The sequence below is a fragment of the Onychomys torridus genome, chromosome 22 (assembly GCF_903995425.1).
Source record: "Onychomys torridus chromosome 22, mOncTor1.1, whole genome shotgun sequence".
NCBI classification, from domain to species: Eukaryota; Metazoa; Chordata; class Mammalia; order Rodentia; family Cricetidae; genus Onychomys; species Onychomys torridus.
The window spans coordinates 38,400,322-38,419,169 of NC_050464.1; the positions used below are offsets into that span (position 1 = coordinate 38,400,322).

Sequence of the window (18,848 nt, forward strand, 5' to 3'; positions counted from 1 at the left end):
GCAGGCGAGGGCTGAGTGGTGGCAGGGGAGAAGCGTTTGAGACTAGGATGAAGGCGCTGCCCCATGGCAGCGCCGATGCCAGGCTGGCAATGTGAACGGGGGAGCTTGTGAGCCTCAAGGAGCCACATACGTAGTCCAGTCTCCAGCTTTCAACTTCTGCTGTGGAGCCAGTGGTGCCTGACACCCCAATTCCTGAAAAGCCCCCACCCATGTCACCCAGTCACAGGGTACCACAGTTTCCAAAGAACCCAGCGCAAGAGCTGGAGCACATTTCAGCTAGGCTGGGAGGCTGTTTTCCTTGGTGTTTGTGGGAGGGAGGTGTATTTTTCTTCTTTGTGCTTTCCGGAGCTTAACGTTTCTGCCTCGGACAAGCCTCACTTGTGTTTTGTTAGTTTTAAGAATGTTTGGAAACCAAAAAAAAGGAAAAAAAAAAAAAAAAAAAGCCGGGCAGTGGTGGCGCACCTTTAATCCCAGCACTCGGGAGGCAGAGCCAGGTGGATCTCTGTGAGTTCGAGGCCAGCCTGGGCTACCAAGTGAGTTCCAGGAGAGGCGCAAAGCTACACAGAGAAACCCTGTCTTGAAAAACCAAAAAGAAAGAAAGAAAGAGGGGGGGGGAGGGAGGGAGGGAGGGAGAGAAAGAGAGAGAAAGAAAGAAAGAAAGAGAGAGAGAGAGAGAGAGAGAGAGAGAGAAAGAAAGAAAGAAAGAAAGAAAGAAAGAAAGAAAGAAAGAAAGAAAGAAAGAAAGAAAAAGAAAGAAAGAAAGAATGTTTGGAAAGGGGTTGCAAACTCTGGCTGTCGGGAGACAGGAGACCCGGGGTAAATCAGTCATGGGACAGGCAGCTGCTGATGGGGCAGAACAGACAGACAAGACACCAGAGGCAGAGAAAGCACTCAGCTATCAGGAGCCAGAGCGAGTGCCAGCAGGTCCCAGTAGCGACAAGGGGTGTGTGTGTGTGTGTGTGTGTGTGTGTGTGTGTGTGTGTGTGCGCGCGCGCGAGCGCACATGCATGCACGCGGGGATGTCTGTGAGAGCCAAGGCCCCAAAGCTGCCACACTGCTCCTCACCCTGAGGGTCCAGGCCAAGCTTTCCACCTACCACCCACCCCCACCCCACCGATTTCTAGGCATTTCTAATATCTTCCTCGGGGCAGCCTACACCACCCGACCGTGTCCTCTTGTTAACTGCCTGGCCACGCTGGCTTTCTTTCTGATCCGTTAGACAGAGCTTTTACATTTCTGGTTTTGTCTCTCCACACAGCGCTGTCCAACAGACCTAGGCAAGCTCCATTTGTAAGTATAAATTCTCTATAGCCAAGAGGAGTTCAATTTAGCAACGCACCCCGCTTAATCCAACAGGTTCACAGCGAGACCTTAAGACACTGACAAGGCATGTCATGGTCCTTTCTGCACTAAGCCTTTGAAGTCTTGAGGAGACGGACTCCACAGCCACCTGTGGACAGCACTCCATGCCCACCCGTCTCCAGCCTGTCCCTATCACCATGTTCTGAAAGTGGCGGTCTCTGGCCAGCGCACTTTCTTTTTCCCTGCCTCAGCTCCAACATCTTCTTCTCCATGAAGCCCTCCTTAGCCACCATCCACAGGGCCACAACCCCACCGCCACCCTTCCTTAGTGAGGCTCCGTGGCACTCTCAGATCAACCTCTCGCTTCATGGCTAGGGCTCTGTGCTGCCAGAGTGCAGACCCCACTGTGCGCATGCTGTAGCACACAGTAGGTATTGGAGGATGGAGGAGAGAATGAGACCCTTTGGCTGCCTACGTTAGTTCACATTCTATTGAGTGGTGAGAGGCTAAGGGGCGTGTGTGTGTGTGTGTGTGTGTGTGTGTGTGTGTGTGTACATGCATGCGTGCAGGGATGTGTGTGCACACGTGTGCATGTCCACACATACGCATACCCCTCCCTACACATGCCGTGTGGAACCGAGGATGGGCCTCCTTTCAAAATCAGTCTGCATGGGAAAATGGCCGTGACAGCACAAAGCCAAGATGGAATCAGCCACGGGCCGGCTGCCTAGTGACAGTTACAAATGATCTGATGTGGGAAAGACGGGATCAGATGTATGCAGAACAAGGGCCACCCGGTGCCTGCACATGCCAGACAACAAGCTGCTTGGGGGGCAGGTGGCTCCCCAGAGCCTGGGCTCTGCATGTGGCCCAGTGAACTCAGGACAGGCTGAGCAGAGCCAGAACTTCCTAGGACCGGGCATTGGATGTTGTCACGCCCATACACCCTCCACTGAGCTTGCCTGCCCAGGTCGGCCACTGCTGCAAGGTGCATACTGGACACTTCTCCAACACTCTGTACCTGGGCAGACCCTCCCTCAAATGGCACCAGGTGTTTAGCTCAAGGCATTGAGATGGTAGCTGCTTCTAGCGTCTATCAGACTTGACACGTCCAAATAGCTAAAGTAGAAAGTTGCTTTTATAACCAGGACGAGGTAGTTGACAGCCCAGCCCCTGTATCTTCCCTCAGAGCCCGAGAGGCAGGGCCTGCCACCATTTACAACTCTACGCTGACCCTAGGGACAGGCCTCTCCCCTGAAAGGGGGGGCTTCCAGACCCATGTTTTCAGTTACCCAATACAGAATGTCACCTCATTGAGAGCCCCACCCAAAGTGCTCTGTGAAGCTAGATCCAGAAAGGCTGTGTGGCTTCTGCAGGGGTGCCCGGCAGTGATACAGTGGGGCCTCGAGTCAGGCAGGCCAGTCCACAGGAATGGCTGGGCTTTAATACCCCAATTCTCACTCGGAGGCTTCTTTCCTATGTGGTTGGGCTGAGCTGGCTTACCTGGCTTCTGGGGTCTCATCCATCCCACCTCACCACAGAGTTCATCACCTCAACCTGACAAACTCTGGCACAGTGGGCCAGAGAGGGCTGAACACCCCACCCGACCCCCATCAAGGCAGGTGGGGCAGGCAGAGGTGGAGGACTTCCTCCTGGGCTCACTGTCCTTGGGGCTAAAAACCAAGTACTGTCCCAACCCGAGTTCCAGAGGCCTAAGGGATGGGAAGCTCCTGAAGGAGGGGGGTCCCCTTGCTTCCTCTAGTGGCAGCTAAGGCAGAGGACCCAACCCTCAGGCCTCCCATGCCCAGAAGGGCAAGCCTCAGAGGCTGTGGAAGGAAAGGAATTCGTCCAAGGTCACCTGGTGGGCCTGAACATGAATACATGCCTACTGGACGCTGAAGCCACCGGAAGACTGTGCTAAGGGGGAGCCTGAGCCTGTAGTTAGGCACTGACTCCTACTGGGGTGGGCACCAGCCACTGTCTTGGCCCTGCTTAGTTGCCATGATGTAGGTCAAGAGGCTGAAGCCCATGGGGCCATCTAAGGCCGGTGAACTTGCCTTCTAACCACCAGCACCGTCATGGTGTCCTACTGACCCAATTTCTATATCCACTAAGCACCAATCCCATCTGTCCCGATAAGTTTGGCTCCAGAAAGCAAAAACCAGCTCTTCAGCTAAAGTGCAAACCCCAACCTGACTTCCAATCCAGCTCTGCCACTCCACTCACTAGCAGGGCTGTCCTTAGCCACGGAGTCCCTTGCTGCCTCAGTTTCCCCTTCTGAACTGTGAAATTAGAATCCGTACCCGCTTCTGTGAAGGCTAAGCTGGTTGACACGGGCTGAGGAGAGCACGCCCATGTCACTCACTCTTGGCGGAGTCAGGGATCTGTGTCCATGGTGGCCCTGAAGCATTGGGGAGGCCAGAGACTCGGTCCTCAACTCCCAGAGAGGGGAGGGGGCTCCACAGGGCACATTCACCAATCCTTTTCAAAGCACCCGCATACACCAGATTGCAAGACCCACAGAATACAAGGCGCATGCCAGCAACCTGAACCTTGGGCCCTGTGATTTTAGGGGAGCCAGAGAGCGCTATGCAGGACTGAAGCTTCCTGGGGAGGGTCTGACTGGATGTCTGAATACTCCAGAGTCAGAGGAGCCCAGGGGGCGGGTGTGCCTAGTGAGCTCAGCAAACCACAGCAGATGGCGAAGTACCACAGGGGAAGGATCCAGGAGTGAAACTTCAGCCCTCGGTCTCCCACTCCATCTTTCTAACCTCACTGGAGCCAGGACTATTACTGTCCCGGTATTCTAGGAGGAGAGACCGAGGCACAGTCACATGCTAGCCTTGAAATTGTAAATCCCCTGTCTCAACCTTCTGAGAGCCAGGGCTACAGCCTGGGTACAGTTACAGCTAGACAAAGGGTCTGAAGTCCTTCTAAGCATGAAGAAAGCATGGGCGATGTGTAAGGAAGGACACAGGCCAGAGACCCAGGGGTCCTCAGAGGACCCTGACCCCTCACCTGCAGACCAGAGAGCGACGTGCTAAAGGCACTGGGATTCCCACTCATTCTGGACTTCTCCCACTTGCCAGCTGTGGCATGTGGGAGGCTTGGGCAGAACCACTAATCTCTCTGTGCTCTGGTCCCCCCATCTCTAGAAAGATATTCATAACAGACCTACCCACCTTACAGACTGGGAAGAAATTTAATACACAATAAATACTACTCATTTATTAAGGAAAAAAAATGTAGCCGGGCGGTGTTGGCGCACGCCTTTAATCCCAGCACTCGGGAGGCAGAGGCAGGCGGATCTCTGAGTTCGAGGCCAGCCTGGGTCTCCAAAGCGAGCTCCGGGAAAGGCGCAAAGCTACCTAGAGAAACCCTGTCTTGAAAAACCAAAAATAAAAAATAAAGAAAAAAAATGTAAAGGGTTGTAGGTATGGCTTAGTAGTCGAGCATTTACCTAGTGTGGTCTTCGGTTCAATACCCAGCACTTTAAAGATAAAAGAAGCCAAGAGCGGCTAGCCTAAGCCCATGCCCAGCCAGTGTGGGGATGACTTGGTCACTGGGCCAGCTCCTGTTTTGGTCCAGATAGGTGCCAGGAAGAGGGGCGGTGCGGCGGCAGTGGCACATCTCAGCCTTGCCAGGGCACATGCCAGCACGCGTGTGTGTGCACGCTTCTGTGTGTTGCTGCTGCTGCTGCAGCTTCTATGCAAACATGTTAATTTGTTTTCATTTTGTGTTTTTTTTCCTTCGCAGGATAATTGGGTGAGTTTGAAGTCTTGGCGAGGCTGCTGATTATAGCTGTTTGGGTGGTACCCTCACGGGGCTTGGGCCCTGCCTCCTGCCTCTGATAGAGCAGACGCGCAGGGGGGGGTGTTTTCTAGGGGTGTTTGAGGGGGACTTGGGGTGGGTTCTGCGGGCTGGAGGGCTGGCCCGGGACCTCTGACATGCTCCCCGCCCAGACAACATGGCATCGCTGGAGCGTGAGTGTCTGCCTGGGTACAGCTTCTCTTTGTGCAGCTGACTGCAGGCAATTAAAAAAAAAAAAAAAAAAAGGAAAGAAAAAGAAGTGCAGCTGCTTTGGTAGTGCATGCCTGTCATTCCTGCATTTGGAAGCTGAGGTAGGAGGACTCCAGGAGGTCTGGCACAATCTTGGCTACCTAAGGAGCGAGTTCGAGGCCACCGAGGCCACAGTGAGACTCCTCCAAAACAAAACCCGGAAAATGAACTTTTCACTCATCTCTTGGCCACCAGGACCAAAACCAGCCTGACAGCTCGCGTTTCTGAGGTCAAGTGGCAGCTGTTCTGTTGGAGGTGGGTGCCTGTGTTTCCCACTCTGGAGAGGGGTGTAGCTTTGGGAACGGATGGTCTGAGGCTCAGATCTGGGTTCCCCTCAGAGCCCGGGTGACCTTAGCCATTGTCCAGATTTCTGAGTCTTCTCTCACCTGAGACCCCCACCCCACCCTCGCCTTTCCTTGGGATTCAAAGACCATGGTTGGATATCTCAAGCATTGGAGGGCCTCAGAGTCCAAGCTGAAACTGGGGTTCTGTGGCCTGTGGGTATCCTGCACCTGATCCCATCTTGGGACTCACAGCATTGGCATTGTTTGTGTCTGCCCACCCCTTAGGCAGGGACCAGTGTCTGAGGCTGGACCATCTTTGGCTCTCATCCTCTGTGTCAAACTGTACATAAAAACCACTGTATCAAGCTGTAATGTCTGACTACTCTATCTCATCGGGGTTCATGAGGGCCTGGCCCCATGGCGGCACACAGTAGGCCCACAGCAAATGAGGTGATTGGCAGTAGAGGCTCTGGATTAGGTGGTGGTGGTGGCGGTAGGAGATGACAGACTTCCGGCTGGTCCTGGGGGTGGTGGGCAAACCTCTGACAAGGGCTTGGCCTCTTCAACACATGGGGTGGCAGCTGGCAGCACCCCTCCCCCATGGAGAACCACAACAAAGGGTCCTCTATTTCTCTCTGAGCATTTGTTCCTGGCCAGGCTGGGCCACACCACCCTCTCTCTCCCTGCTCTGCTGGCCGCCCAGCCGGCTGAGCAGACACAAAGGCCAGTGTGTCCCTGTGGAGCCGGCCTGGCCCCAGAAGACCCTGCGCACAGAGAGCGCATGAGGCTCAGAAGGGTCCTGCAGGGTGTGCAGTGCGTGGTGAGGGGACAGAGGACAGGAAGAGGTCTCAGCTTCGAGGTCCAGCTTCTGCACCTCCTAGTCACATAACCCTGTGGGGGACTGAACCTCGCTCAGCTTCCCCTCTGTCGAGAGGGGCCTAGGACAGTGACATGTCCAGCCCCCTGGGTTGTCACGAATTTGGGGAACTGTTCCATTTGAGGGATGGAAGGTAGGTAGGCACCTCATGAGCATAAGCATCCATGTGCATCTCTTAGTTTAACTCAGGAAGTTGACGAGTAAACCGAGGAACCCCCACATCCTATCCGGCAAAGTCCCAAGCTGGTGGCATTGACTTTGAGCCAGGCTCTGAAGTCCTGTCTAGGTGGTGGTGTAACAGCAACTGCTGGGCATTAAGCACCTACTGTACACAGGGACTGAGAGCTACCTCATCTCCTCCCAACCCCACAGCTGCTCTGGAAGGGCGGTCACAGGATGGCACCATGGTCAGAGACTGGAGCCCACCAACCAGGGCTCAGATGCCTCACCCTCCCTGCACAGAAGAGGATGTGCACCCTCAGAGGGTCTGCAGTGACATGAGAAAAGAGACTCATGATGTCTCTAGGCCCAGCAAGCCTGACATCTGTTTTGTTTGTTTTTCGAGACAGGGTTTCTCTATGTAACAGTCCTGACTGTCCTGGAACTCGCTCGGTAGACCAGGCTGGCCATGAACTCACTGAGATTCGCCTGCCTCTGCCTCCCAAGTGCTGGGATTAAAGGCGTGCGCCATCACCGCCCAGCAAGCCCGACATCTTAACCAAGGCCCAGGGTAGGAACTGAAACCTACTGGTTGTGTCCTGGTGCCTGGCTATATAGGAGGCAGGCAACCATTCCAGGAGCTACACTAGGTTTTGTAGGCTGCCATTCCCCCACAGACCTTGGAGATAGTCTTTAGCAGGCTTTTGTTTTCTTCTTTCACTTCTTAGACTCAGGACCAGAGCCCTAGAAAACCTGCAGCCTGCAGAGGGTGGGGCCAGAGATCCGAGCCTCTCACCCGACTCATCGTCCCTGCTGACCCCCCGACCCTTGACCCTTCCACACAACATCTCTCTGTTCCCTTCCTACCCGCTTGAGCTGGGGCAGCCAAGTGAACAGCAGAGTGCCAAGTAATTAAGACGACGCACCATCCGGGTGCCTGGGAACGCTGTGGAGTTTCCCTTTTATGTTTATAGCAATTGTATGAAAATGTGCGACACGGAGCGGCACCAGCTGACAGACGAGATGAGGCAGACAGGATTCCGGGCCGGCTTTTTTCTGGGCCTGATTGGCATTAATTGTGAGCGTTTACAAAGCACAACTCGGCGCCTGACATTTGCTTCAAGCGAACATTTCCTTCTAATAGTTTTAATGATTACATCGGGAGCTGGTGATCACCACGGGGTGGGGGGAGGCTGCCTGGTGCCTGACTTCCTGGCTACCTGCTGCAGGAGGGCTATGTCAAAGTGCCAGGCTTTGGGCACAGGACCGAACCCCAGTGTAGGCCTAGCTGCTGGTACCTACGGTGTTGCCAGTTTATAATGCTGGACAGGAAGCACTGGGGAGTCCTGGGGCAGGGTGGGGTGCACAGAGAAGGGACACTGGTCTGGCTTTGGCTGGAGGCCCTCAGTTCCTCATGGACTAGGAAGAACCCTACAATTACTGGTTGCAGCTTTCTTACTGTGTGACTTTGGCCAAATCTCTTCCGAGCTCTGGGCTTGGTCCTCTTACCTGTCAAGAGGGGTAAGAATTCAGACATCTCTGGCCTATCTCCAGATGCATGATGCTGGAGAACCCTTAATCTCTCAGTCTGTTTCCCTTACCTGAAATCAACTTAAAGTGATTTCTAGACCCTAGTAAAAGGGGGCATGGGGAAACCCCGAATTCCTGACAAACAAGACTCTATACTGCTTCCTCCCCAGAGAAAAGGCTTCAAATCCCAGACTGACTCACTCGCCCGCTCACTCGGGGCATTCGCTCGCTCACTCACTCACGGTCTCGGTGCCTTGCTCATGTACACTCACTCAGGCACTCACTGGATTGCTTTCATACTCAGTCACTCACAGATCCACCCGTTCACTCACTCACATGCCTACTTCCTCGTGTGTGTGCCTCCCTGTTCGTGCAATCGTGAGCTCAGGTACTCACTCATGAATTCCCAGAGACATCAAATGCCCGATTAGGAGCCTGGGACAGTGCTAAAAGCCTCTGAAGGGCCTCCTTGACAGGGCCCAGAGCCTCAGGATCAAGAGAGGACAGTTCTAAATGTACTTCATGTGTAGAATGCTGCCATCCTTATCTCCAATTTACAGAGGAAGAAACAAGGAGAAACAGACTAAAGTCAGTCTGGGAAACAATACTGGACAGACGGTGGTGTCACAGGCAAATCCTCTCAGAAGCTGCTGAGAACAGCCCCGAGCCCTGGGGGGAAGCCGTATCTGGGGATGAGCCCCCCCACCCTGGATTGCCCTTCTGTCTTGGCAAGGACTCAAATGCACAGCCAGGCAGGGTGTCAGGGCAAGGGGTATCAGGGACGTGGCAATCAGTGATGCCGTCAGCCCCACGATCAGGGTTCCACTTCCTAGAAACCTGCCCCTCTCTCATACACGGCTACACACTAAGTCTAGCCAGAGGTCACAGGAAGGCCCCCACCAGGTACATGAGAAGGGCACCCATGGCACACAGATGTGAGAAAATCCAGTGGGGTTTGGAGCAGCTGGCTGAGCACCTACTGGCCTTGCCAGGTTTACCCTGCAGAGTGACGAACCCCAGTTCTGTACCGGTTTCATCCAAATACCTCTCACAATATTTCTGAGTCAGTCTGGGATGGCAGTGGGGGCGGGGGGAGAGAGTAAAAAGAAAAAAGAAAAGGGGGAATTTTTTTTCCCTTTTGCATATGGTGGCACAGATGGGCCCATGATCCGTAAAAACTGTCTGCAATTAAACTCCCACTTTGCATGGCTGGATTTTGTCAGTCGTCTGAACCATGAGTGGAGGGCTCCACACTGACAGACAGCAGCGGTGGGGGGTGGGGTGAGGCAAGATTCCACAGGATGGGCAGCAGCCCGGGGACCTCGGACGGGGACCTGATGGATGGCTGGGGGGGGGATAGGGAGTGACAGTGAGCACATCAGCTCTTTCTCTCTGTATCCCTGGTGTTTGCCAGGACAGCCAGAGAGCTGGGTGCGGCCTTGGCTAGGGCTGGGTGCCTGGACTGCAGGTGAGGTGGAGAATGAGGCTAACCACCGTCAGAAACCCTGCCAGAAACCGGGTCTGAGGCCTGTGACGGGCGGGAGGGTAGGTGCCGCCCGCCACAATGGGGGCTCCTTAACCGCAGCCCAATTTGCAGGTGCGGGGCCAAGGAGCCAGAGCCTGCAGCCCAGTTGGCAGGGGGGGTGGAAAACGGTGCCAGGAAGAGCTGCCAAAGGCCAGAACCGACTCGCTCGGGTCCCCAGAGGAATTAGCCCAGCCTCCACTTAGGGGAAGCAGGTAGGGACATCGAGGCAGGTGCCAAGACGCTCTCCAGGATCGGAGCTGGCTCTGCCAAACTAATGGGCTTTGCGTGGGTCAGCCTCTTCCCACGGGCTTCCTCCCGCTACTCCTGGGTTCCTAGAGCTGGCCGACGACGAGGCTCCAGCTGCTGCCCTGGGATGCTCCCTTGTTTGGGTTAACGAATGCCTCATTTGGCTTTGGGACATCCTGAGATCACTAATAATTGTCCCATGATGAAAGAAATAAGGCCCTGATGGACCTTTCCCTGCCTGCTCCACGCTGGGAGAGAAGAAGTCATAAAAACAGTTTGCTATCTCAGCTACTGAGGCTCCGACTGGATGTCACTGCTAATTGGGTATCACACCCTTGTCTTGTTCTCTCAGAAGCTAAATCAAGAAAGCGCCACTGCCGCGGACTAATTATATCTCCGGCCTGCAGCTTGTCTCTCCCTTTATTGAGTTAAAAAATGGTCACGAACCTTCATCTTTCATCCCCCCCCCCCCCAGTGCCGGGCCCACACTGTCCTCCAGGCGGGGCTGCTCAGGTACACACTGTACAGCAGAAGGTCGGGGAGAGGGCCCCTGAGACAGGCAGGGCTGTGGAGGGCTGAGGGCCCCTGCTTAGCCTCCTCCCTCCCTGGCCACTCCCCTGCCAGGCTGGGTAGCCCAACTTTTACCAGAGAGGGGACTCTGGGCTCGCTCTACCTAGCAGCTGGACCCCCTGGGTGCTCCAGGGGGGCACTTCTGCCCTGTAAGCACACATGCATTCATTCAACCTACCTGGATGTCTACCTACTGTATGAAGCACTCTTGTCTACGGCTCCTAGTATCCCAGAAGCAGATAGTATCAAGCACAGCACCCTGGTTGGTAGAGGTACTCGATACTGAGATGGTACCTCATGGCTCCTCTGTTCAAAGCTGCCACCACCAAATGTCAAGGCCAGTTTTCGGCTCCCTCCAGTCCCCTCCCAGTCATATCCTGATGGCCCTTTCACCTAAACAGCCCCACCCACCCGTCAGGCTGTCCCTGCCACACTGCCTATCAGCCCTTAAGGCTTCAGAAGGCATGGCAGCTTATTCAGGAGGCTGTCACATCTGCCTGACACTCCCGGGCTGTGGCCTTGAAGTCCCAGGTTTGAAGTGTGTTACACTATCCTGCTTAACGGTGGGTGCTAGCTTCAACCTCCTCATCTTTGAAATGGGCCGAGCTCTTCCTAGAGGTATAAAGAGGCGCGCGCGCGGGTGCCCTGTGGGGTGATGAATGAGGGGGTATCCAGGAAGAACTCAGTAAGCACTAACTGTCAAGAAATTCCAGGCTACAGGTGCTTTGAAACTTGCACGGCGGGACAATCTCCAGGTGTGATCCCCTGGCCCTCTGAACCACAGACGGCAGAGGGACCCCTGAGCTCATTACGGCCAGGCAGTGTTTTAGCTCATGGGCCCTAATGACTGATTGGCGCTAGCTGCCCAGAGCGCTGGAAGGAGCCCAAGGTCAGGAAAAGAACGAGACAGGGGAAGAGGGCAGCGATTGATTGGCAATGTCTGCCAAGGGCGCCCTGGCAGAAGGGGAGCAGGGCCTGCCACAGGACTTACCATCCTTGACATTTTAAGGGATGCGCTTGCCTCTGGGTAGAGCTAGGGGGCAACTTGCTCAAGGTTGTACAGAATGTGAAGAGATGGCTAGTCTAAAGTAGGCCCCTTGGCTCCTGCTCAGGCATCTTCCTAGGACAGCCTGCCCAGTCCTGCCCTCTACAGAAGAGGACCCTGCTCACCTGCCATGGGGCCCTGGCTGGAGACTTCCCTTCCACTACAATGAGCCTCACTTCTCCACTTAAACAACAGGGATAAAACCGCCCTTGGCAGGACAATAAGGGCCTTAAATGAGGATTCCAAAGGCCCTGGCAGGAAGCTGGGTCTAGCACACAGCAGTTGTCAACAGTGATTCTCATGACAGAGGAGTTGAAAGGGGAAGGACCAGGCTGGGCGGTGGTGGCACACGCCTTTAACCCCAACACTCGGGAGGCAGAGGCAGGCGGATCTCTGTGAGTTCAAGGCCAGCCTGGTCTACAAAGCGAGTTCTAGGAAAAACAAAAGGGTGTGTGTGTGTGTGTGTGTGTGTGTGTGTGTGTGTGTGTGTACGGACCAGAAAGCAACAGGACCTTCCCCTCCAGGGAGCCCTCCCTGCTCTAAGTTTCTACCTGAGTCCCCACATGCTTTGAGAGAGCTGAGGCCTGCAGTCAGCCCGATCCAGCCTCTCCCTCAGTGCTAGCCATCTTTTGAGGTTCCTTAAGTCTCACCACCTTTTGTCTCCAGTGCCAGGAGCGGAGAAGGCCTCCGGCTGAGCAGCAATGGGCATCCCTGTTCACCCCCCACCAGCTCATTGCAGCCAGTCCTCACAGCCTTCCAGTCAGGTGGACTTTGGGCCCACCTGACAGATGAGGAGCCTGTGGTCACACAGATGGTGAGGGTGTATGGGCCTGGAGGAGCTGCTACCTCTGCCTCCAGATCAGTGCCAAGCTAGGCCTTGGCTTTGCCAGATGGATGGCTGGAGCCAGAAGTGAATCCTGAAACAGACAGCTGATGGCCGGACTCCTTCCTCCCAGGGAGGCCCCTCTCCCCACAGACCCTGGGTCATTAAGTTCTGTGTCTACACGTCTTAGAGCCTGTTCACAGCCCACGCCTCTAGCCTCACCTCCTGACCTTCCAGGCCGTCCCCACCCCTGCCTCTATACAGTAAGAGCTCCTGGGGGGCCCCAAACAGCTGCTGGAGCTGGCTGGGGCAATGGCTTGCTGTGGAGCTGAGGTTGAGGTGACAGGCCAGGACCTCAGTAAGTGTCCTGGACACACAAAATTTTCCCACCCACAGCCCATAGGGGAACTGCCATTGCCAATAAACAACCAGGAAACTGATCTGGATGGGAACACACATACCCAATGAGGAGAGAGACTAGGGTTCCACCCAAGACAGGCCTAAGGACCCCAAGGCCCCTGCTGAGCTCCCCAGTTCCTAGGCCATGATGAAGTCCCTCTTCCCTTGGACCACATGGGACCCTTAGCTCGGACATAGAGATGATTCCCTCCTCCCCAACATCCTTACTAGTTTCTTTGACCCTCTCTCCCCTCCTGATAGCTGACCTTTTCTGACCATGCCAAGCGACCCCTCTGCCAGCGACCTGAGCTGGGCAGTTTCTCGGTCCCTCTATCAGGAAGCCCTGTCTGAGTAGCTGCAGCCTTCGTGCCTGGGGATCCCCACAGCCTTGCGCTTACCCAAAGTATCTGAAGGCCTCTTCTCCCCAAGGCCCGAGCAACAGTGGGCACACCAGGAGTCCCTCATCAAGACTGAGACTGTGTGTGTGTCTATTCAAGTTCAACTACGCCTCCTCACTGCCCATGCCCCACCCCGACCCTGACTACAGGAATCCACCCCCCTCCATCACCTGCCACTCCCTGGTTCTGTGACCATAGGCATGAATGCATCCTCTCTGTGTCCCCCCAGTGAAACAGATTAGGGGACCTGAGAAGGACTGAGATTTCTATGGGTCATCTGGCTCCTCAGGGGCCTCTATTTCCCCATCTCTGAAATGGCACTATCTCCACTAGGGAGGGATAGGAGCGCCCCACCAGCCACCGGCTCGGCTTGCCTTTTGTTTGAGTCAGTAGGCCCTCAGCTGTTTCTCAACTAAGCAATCAGTGGTCCAGGTGGAAAGAATGCACACACATACACCCCCCCCCGCAGCCCCCCCCACAGCCTCCCCCCCCCTTCGCAGAATCCCTCTCCCCACCCCCAGCCCGGGCAGACTAAAATAGTCATTAAGCAGGTTTCAAAAGATGTCAGTAGCTTATAATTATAGTCGACATCCTTCTGAGATAAAAGTGATTACCTTGGATGCAAATCGCTTAGCAACCAATCAGGGCGGCGGGCGGCGCCCGCGGAGGTGACCGGCCGGCAGCGCAGCCCTCCTCCCTCGGCCGGCCGCACCGTACAGGCGGCAGGAAAGCGCACAATAGCTCTTGACACGCAAATGGGTTAACACAATAAAGGCGGCTCCGGCCGGTGCTGGGGGAGAGCAGCAATTCCCGGCCCGCGGGAGGTAATAAAGCGGCCCTTTTGTGCGCGCCTCCTCGTTCTCACCCCCGCCCAGCCCCAAGGAATCGCTGCCTGATTGAATTACGGTTCATGAATAAGAGCTGCTTGCCTGCTTCCTCTGACTGGGGAGGGTTGGCAAAGCACAGTGGGCAGGAGGGAGGTTGGGGAGGACACCCTGGCCAGGCCCCAGAGCCCCTGGCACTCAGATTGGGAGCCACGCGTGTTCACCATGCGGGCTCACCACGTGGGGGCCCCCTTGCTGAGGTGCTGGAAGGGTAGGGGACCCCCCAGCCCAGAACTGGGTCTTCTGCTTTGGCCTCCAAGAAAGACACTGGGGAGAGCTGGAGATTACGCTCATAGCAGATATACACCACATTTATCGAACGCTTACTGTATGCCGTGGCCTGCAGTAGCCCTCACGGAATCACCACCACCACCACCACCACCACCACGCCCCTGGGAAGTGGGTGCCGATTGTAGTTCTTCACAGATGAAGAAACCAAGTCTCAGCGAGTCAAAGCCATGCAGCAGGGTCACACAGCCAGTCGGTCCCAGACCCAACCATCCCAGAAGCTGGTTCTCTGCCAGAAGCCTCTCAGGGGGAGTTTCAGGTTTCTTATCACAGGCATCAAGCACCTAGGCAGGGCCTAGACCTAGTCCAGACCAGCTAGCTGCGAGGCTCCAAAGCTCAGGTCACTGGAGACGCGTGAAATGACCTGGGCACCTGGGCATGGTGAGGAGGGGATCCTTAAGTGGAGGCTGCCCCACCAGAGACTCCAGGATATAAGCCACATCAGGGCCACCCTGCCCCAGGCAAACCTGACAGCTCTGAAGCACTCCTCTGGGACAGCCTGGACTGCTCTTCTATCTGTCCCTTTGGGGACTCATGTCCCATCTTCTTCACATATGCCCTCACCTGCTGCTGGGCCAGGAGCTCCACCCATTAAAGTGTACCCAGTCTTCAGCCTGCCACCAGCAGAGCCTGCCACCAACCCAGGGCCATCACAGGCCCCTCTAAGCAAGCCCAGGGTTCCGAGCAGACGACACACGGGAGCTGGCTTCTTGACTATCTCTGGCAGGTGGGTTTCAGGCTACACATTTCTCCTCCTCCCAGGGCTACAGAAAGGGGCCCAGCAGGTGAGAGCCACAGGCTGAGATCACAAGGCCTGGCAGAAGTTGCCACTGTGCTCGACTGGTCTTGTCTCACCCAGGAACCCGCCCCAGGGCAGGGGTGCCTCCCCTTGTGCCTGTGTGTGTGAGGTTGGGAAGATCCAACTGCAGATTCTAAAGCCAGGGCCACTGAGGTCCACCCACTGTAGCTGCCTGGCTGAGCACCTACAAAAAGACCATCCCTTCCTTGGCTCGAGCCTCGGGTTTCTCATCCGCAAAATGGGTCACGGCACAAGCCACTCCAAGCAGCAGCTGAGATGCTGCAAGATGCCTGGCACTCAGGAAGACGCTGGGTAAACTGGCACTCCCCCTGCTTGTCGTCTGGCGCTCGCTGCCAAGCCCGGGGAGCCGACGGAAGGGAACAGAAGGAGTTGCCCAACTCTGGCTGAGGGAATGTAAATACTCCACAGAGGGCCTCCAACCGCCTGTGTGTGCATCTCTGGCGCGCACTCCAAGTTTGTTTCTAAACTGGGAAGTGTCGAGAGGCCGTGCAAACAGCCCTGTACCCCCCGCCCCCACCCCACCTCCCGCCCCCAATCTGCTGCTGTAGCGCTGTCCTCGGAAGCTTGTGTTTAAGGAAACTGTTTCAGCTGGCAATACCACCGCCACATCAAACCCCCAGAGCAGCCTCCGTGGTGTTTATTGACCAACGTTACAAGAAAATCCCCGGGAGGAGGATGGGACATGCGGTCTGTACAGAGGAACCAGGGCTGGCTTCTCAGAATGCCTGCTCGTTCCTCCTCACCCTCTCCTCTCCCCTCACTGTGGGAGCTGTGACGCCAGGTTTCCCCACCATTCCGAGGACTGTGGATGTTGCACCCATATCTAATCCCGGCAGTCATTGCTGGGATGGGCACAGACGTGGCCCAGGACTTCTCTGGGCTCTGCACCATACGGGGCTGCTGTGAGCCTGTGGTAGGGAGAGGGGACTCTTGCCGTCCCCACCCATCCCCCTGGCCCTGGCAGAGAGGGACAGATTCAGACCTTGGCTCCGGCCGGCCCTGCATTTGCTTAATAAGCATCCATCACACCGCTTGTCAAAATCATCTTAAACACCGGAAGGAGAGTGGGTTAGGCAGGGAGTCCCAGCTGGGCCAAGGCCCCTCACCTTGGAGTTGAACAGCAGGGGGGTTCCCTGGACAGACACACACACCCAGACAGACATGCAGACACACCGACCGGGAAGGTCGCAGCTCTTCTCTCTGGCTCGGAGCAGAACATTCTCATTTTCAAGAGAAGCAGCCTGCTTTTCTCTGGGGACCCCGGGAACTTCGGCTGCTGGCTGGGTACATGGTGGGGGTCATGGAGGCCTCCTAAAGAACATCCTGCTTACAAGTGGGAGGCTGCTCTTCAGGGAGTTGTGGGCTCCCAGGAGATACAGGGAAGAGTCCGGAACACCTGTCCTTAGGGGCAGGAAGCCTCGGCAGGGACAGCTGGCACCGCCTCCCTCCCCCACCTCAAGTGGTGACTGGGGATTTAGGTCATAAGATTGCAGTGGAAAGGATGCAAGGAGTTGGCCTTCACCTTCTGTTACTACCCGAGGACATCCAGCTCCGGCCATACTGGCTCTGGGTTCAAGGCCAGCTGCGCGGTGGCCGCAATCCTCTGACATCAGAGGTCAGGCAGTGATGTCACATGCAGCCCGCTGGGACATGCCGTCTTTGTGAGTTATTTGTAACAATAGAGACACAAATGTCTTGCCCCAGAGGACACGATCCTCAGACACAAGTTTTGGGACTCCACACCTCTGGCCCTTCAAGGTCTCAAAGGTTGTAGACCCTTCATGCTGGCCCACTGTGGACGTCCCCAGTCAAACCCTACAAACTACAAGAGTTCCCCGGGAATTTCCAGGGGGGCAGAGCATACTACCTTTGTTAGCTCCATGGGTGGGGTGACCTTCCCTCTCTGGCATCTGCCCAAGCCCAGCAGAAGACCCACCAGGGGTCCCCACCCTCCACTCCAGCCTGTCCATATATAAGTTACGTGGCAGGACAGGGGTGGACAAGAAGCCCTGCTGCCTCTGGGCGCTCAACAACCTAGGGCCCCTTTGAGGGCCAGTCCAGATTGCCGGGTTGCCAGAGGCTGCTCCCAGCTCAAGTCCAAAATCCCGTGCCCCCGCAACTCACTGTGTCAGCCAGGCAGGCGAAGGGCACCAAGTCTCAGAGGCCACGACGCTCCAATCTGCGGGTCGCGGCCATGCAGGCGTGATAAAGATTGCCCGAGGAAGCCCCCCACCTTGGGGGCCGATGCTTTTCTTCGGGTGGGAAGGGGAGCAGTCGGTGAGGCCGATCCCTACGCCCGAAAGCGCCGTCCGAAGTCGGGGAAGGGGGTTTCTCTGCTCAGCACCGGTCACGTCCGCCCGGGACCCCGGTCGCTCGCGCGCTCAGGCGGTGCATCCTCGCCGGAGACTGTGCTCCATGCGTCCGGCGGGAGGCGCTGCGCCTCCCTTCAGGGCCCGGCTCACCGCGGCAGCTCTGCCCGCGCCTCTCCCAGGGCGCCCTCTCCGTCCGCTCTGGGAGGCCGGCGGCCGCGGCCCCTCTCGCCAGCCCCAGCTGCAGCCTGTCTTTGTTGCTTCCTCTCGCTTGCCCGCCCGCCCTCTGCTTGCAGCTCCCGGCTTTTGCCCGGGGATGAAGAGTCCGTCTCCTCGGAGGATTGCACGCACCTGCAGCGGCCCCGGTTCCTCGCCCGGCGTGCACCAGCCCCCGCAGGTTGCAGAGAGCAGCGCCGAGAACGCACCGGCCCCTCCTCCTCCTCCTCCTCCTGCTGCTCCGAGCCCCGGGTGTGGGGGGAGGGGAAGCCGGCGAGCAGCGGCAGTGGCAGCCGCAGCGAGCGACAGAGGCTGGGATGCAGCCTCGCGGGCCTTGGTGCTGAGGACCAGCAAATCCAGCTGGCGCAGGGCAGACTCGAGGATGGAGAGCCGTGCCCCCGGCGTGGGGCTCGAGCGTTGCAGCGGAGGCGATGCACCGGTCTCTCCCGCGCCTGTGGCCCCGGACAACTCGCGGGGCTCCCGGGGCTGTCGCCTCGTAGCGCCCGGCACCCTCGCCTAGCCTCGGGCCCCGGTCTCGGCCCGGCCTGGCCGGCGCGCGCAGCTTCTTCGCCGAGCTGCCGGCCCGGCAGTGCTGCCCGCTGCTCCGCTCCGGCGCGACTGACAGGCGCGAGCGTCCGCTGCAGCCGCGGCGTCTCGCCCCCGGCCCGCCCCTCGCGTCACAGCCCAATCAGCAACAGCCGAGAGGCGGTTACCACGGTGACGCGGCACCGCGTCCTCCGCGAGGCGGGGCCGGGGGCCGCCACGCGCGCTTTTCGCGGCAAAATTCAAAGGCCGGCAGGGCGGCTCTCCAACCTCTTTTCCCCAAGCTGGGATGAGGCGGGGCCCGCTCCTAGAGGACTTCAACTCCCGGCATGCTGCGCGCCTAAACCCGGCAAAAGGGCCCCGACTGGGAGCGCAGAGCATGCTGGTAGGTGTAGTCCCTTTGTTGAGACCCTAGGGTTGGGGAAAAAAAAACCAATATTATTGAGTGCCTATTTGAAGGTAGGCACTGCGTTAAGTGTACCATCTGCTTTATTTTGTTTACTCTTGGAACAGACCTTATGAGAAGTGTGTTAAAGATAATAAAAAGGTTAGAGCGCTGCAAAATGGTAAG

At 56.7% G+C, this 18,848-nt stretch overlaps 1 protein-coding gene across 1 annotated transcript in view; it reads right to left on the reverse strand.

The window, feature by feature from the left end:
- Positions 1–17,378, reverse strand: part of Fam222a (family with sequence similarity 222 member A) — a 46,349-nt gene extending 28,971 nt beyond the window's left edge. The window contains exon 1 of the mRNA XM_036172491.1: positions 17,334–17,378. The gene's annotated coding sequence lies outside the window, so the exon portion shown is untranslated. The remainder of the gene's footprint in view (positions 1–17,333) is intronic.
- Positions 17,379–18,848: the final 1,470 nt, after the last annotated feature.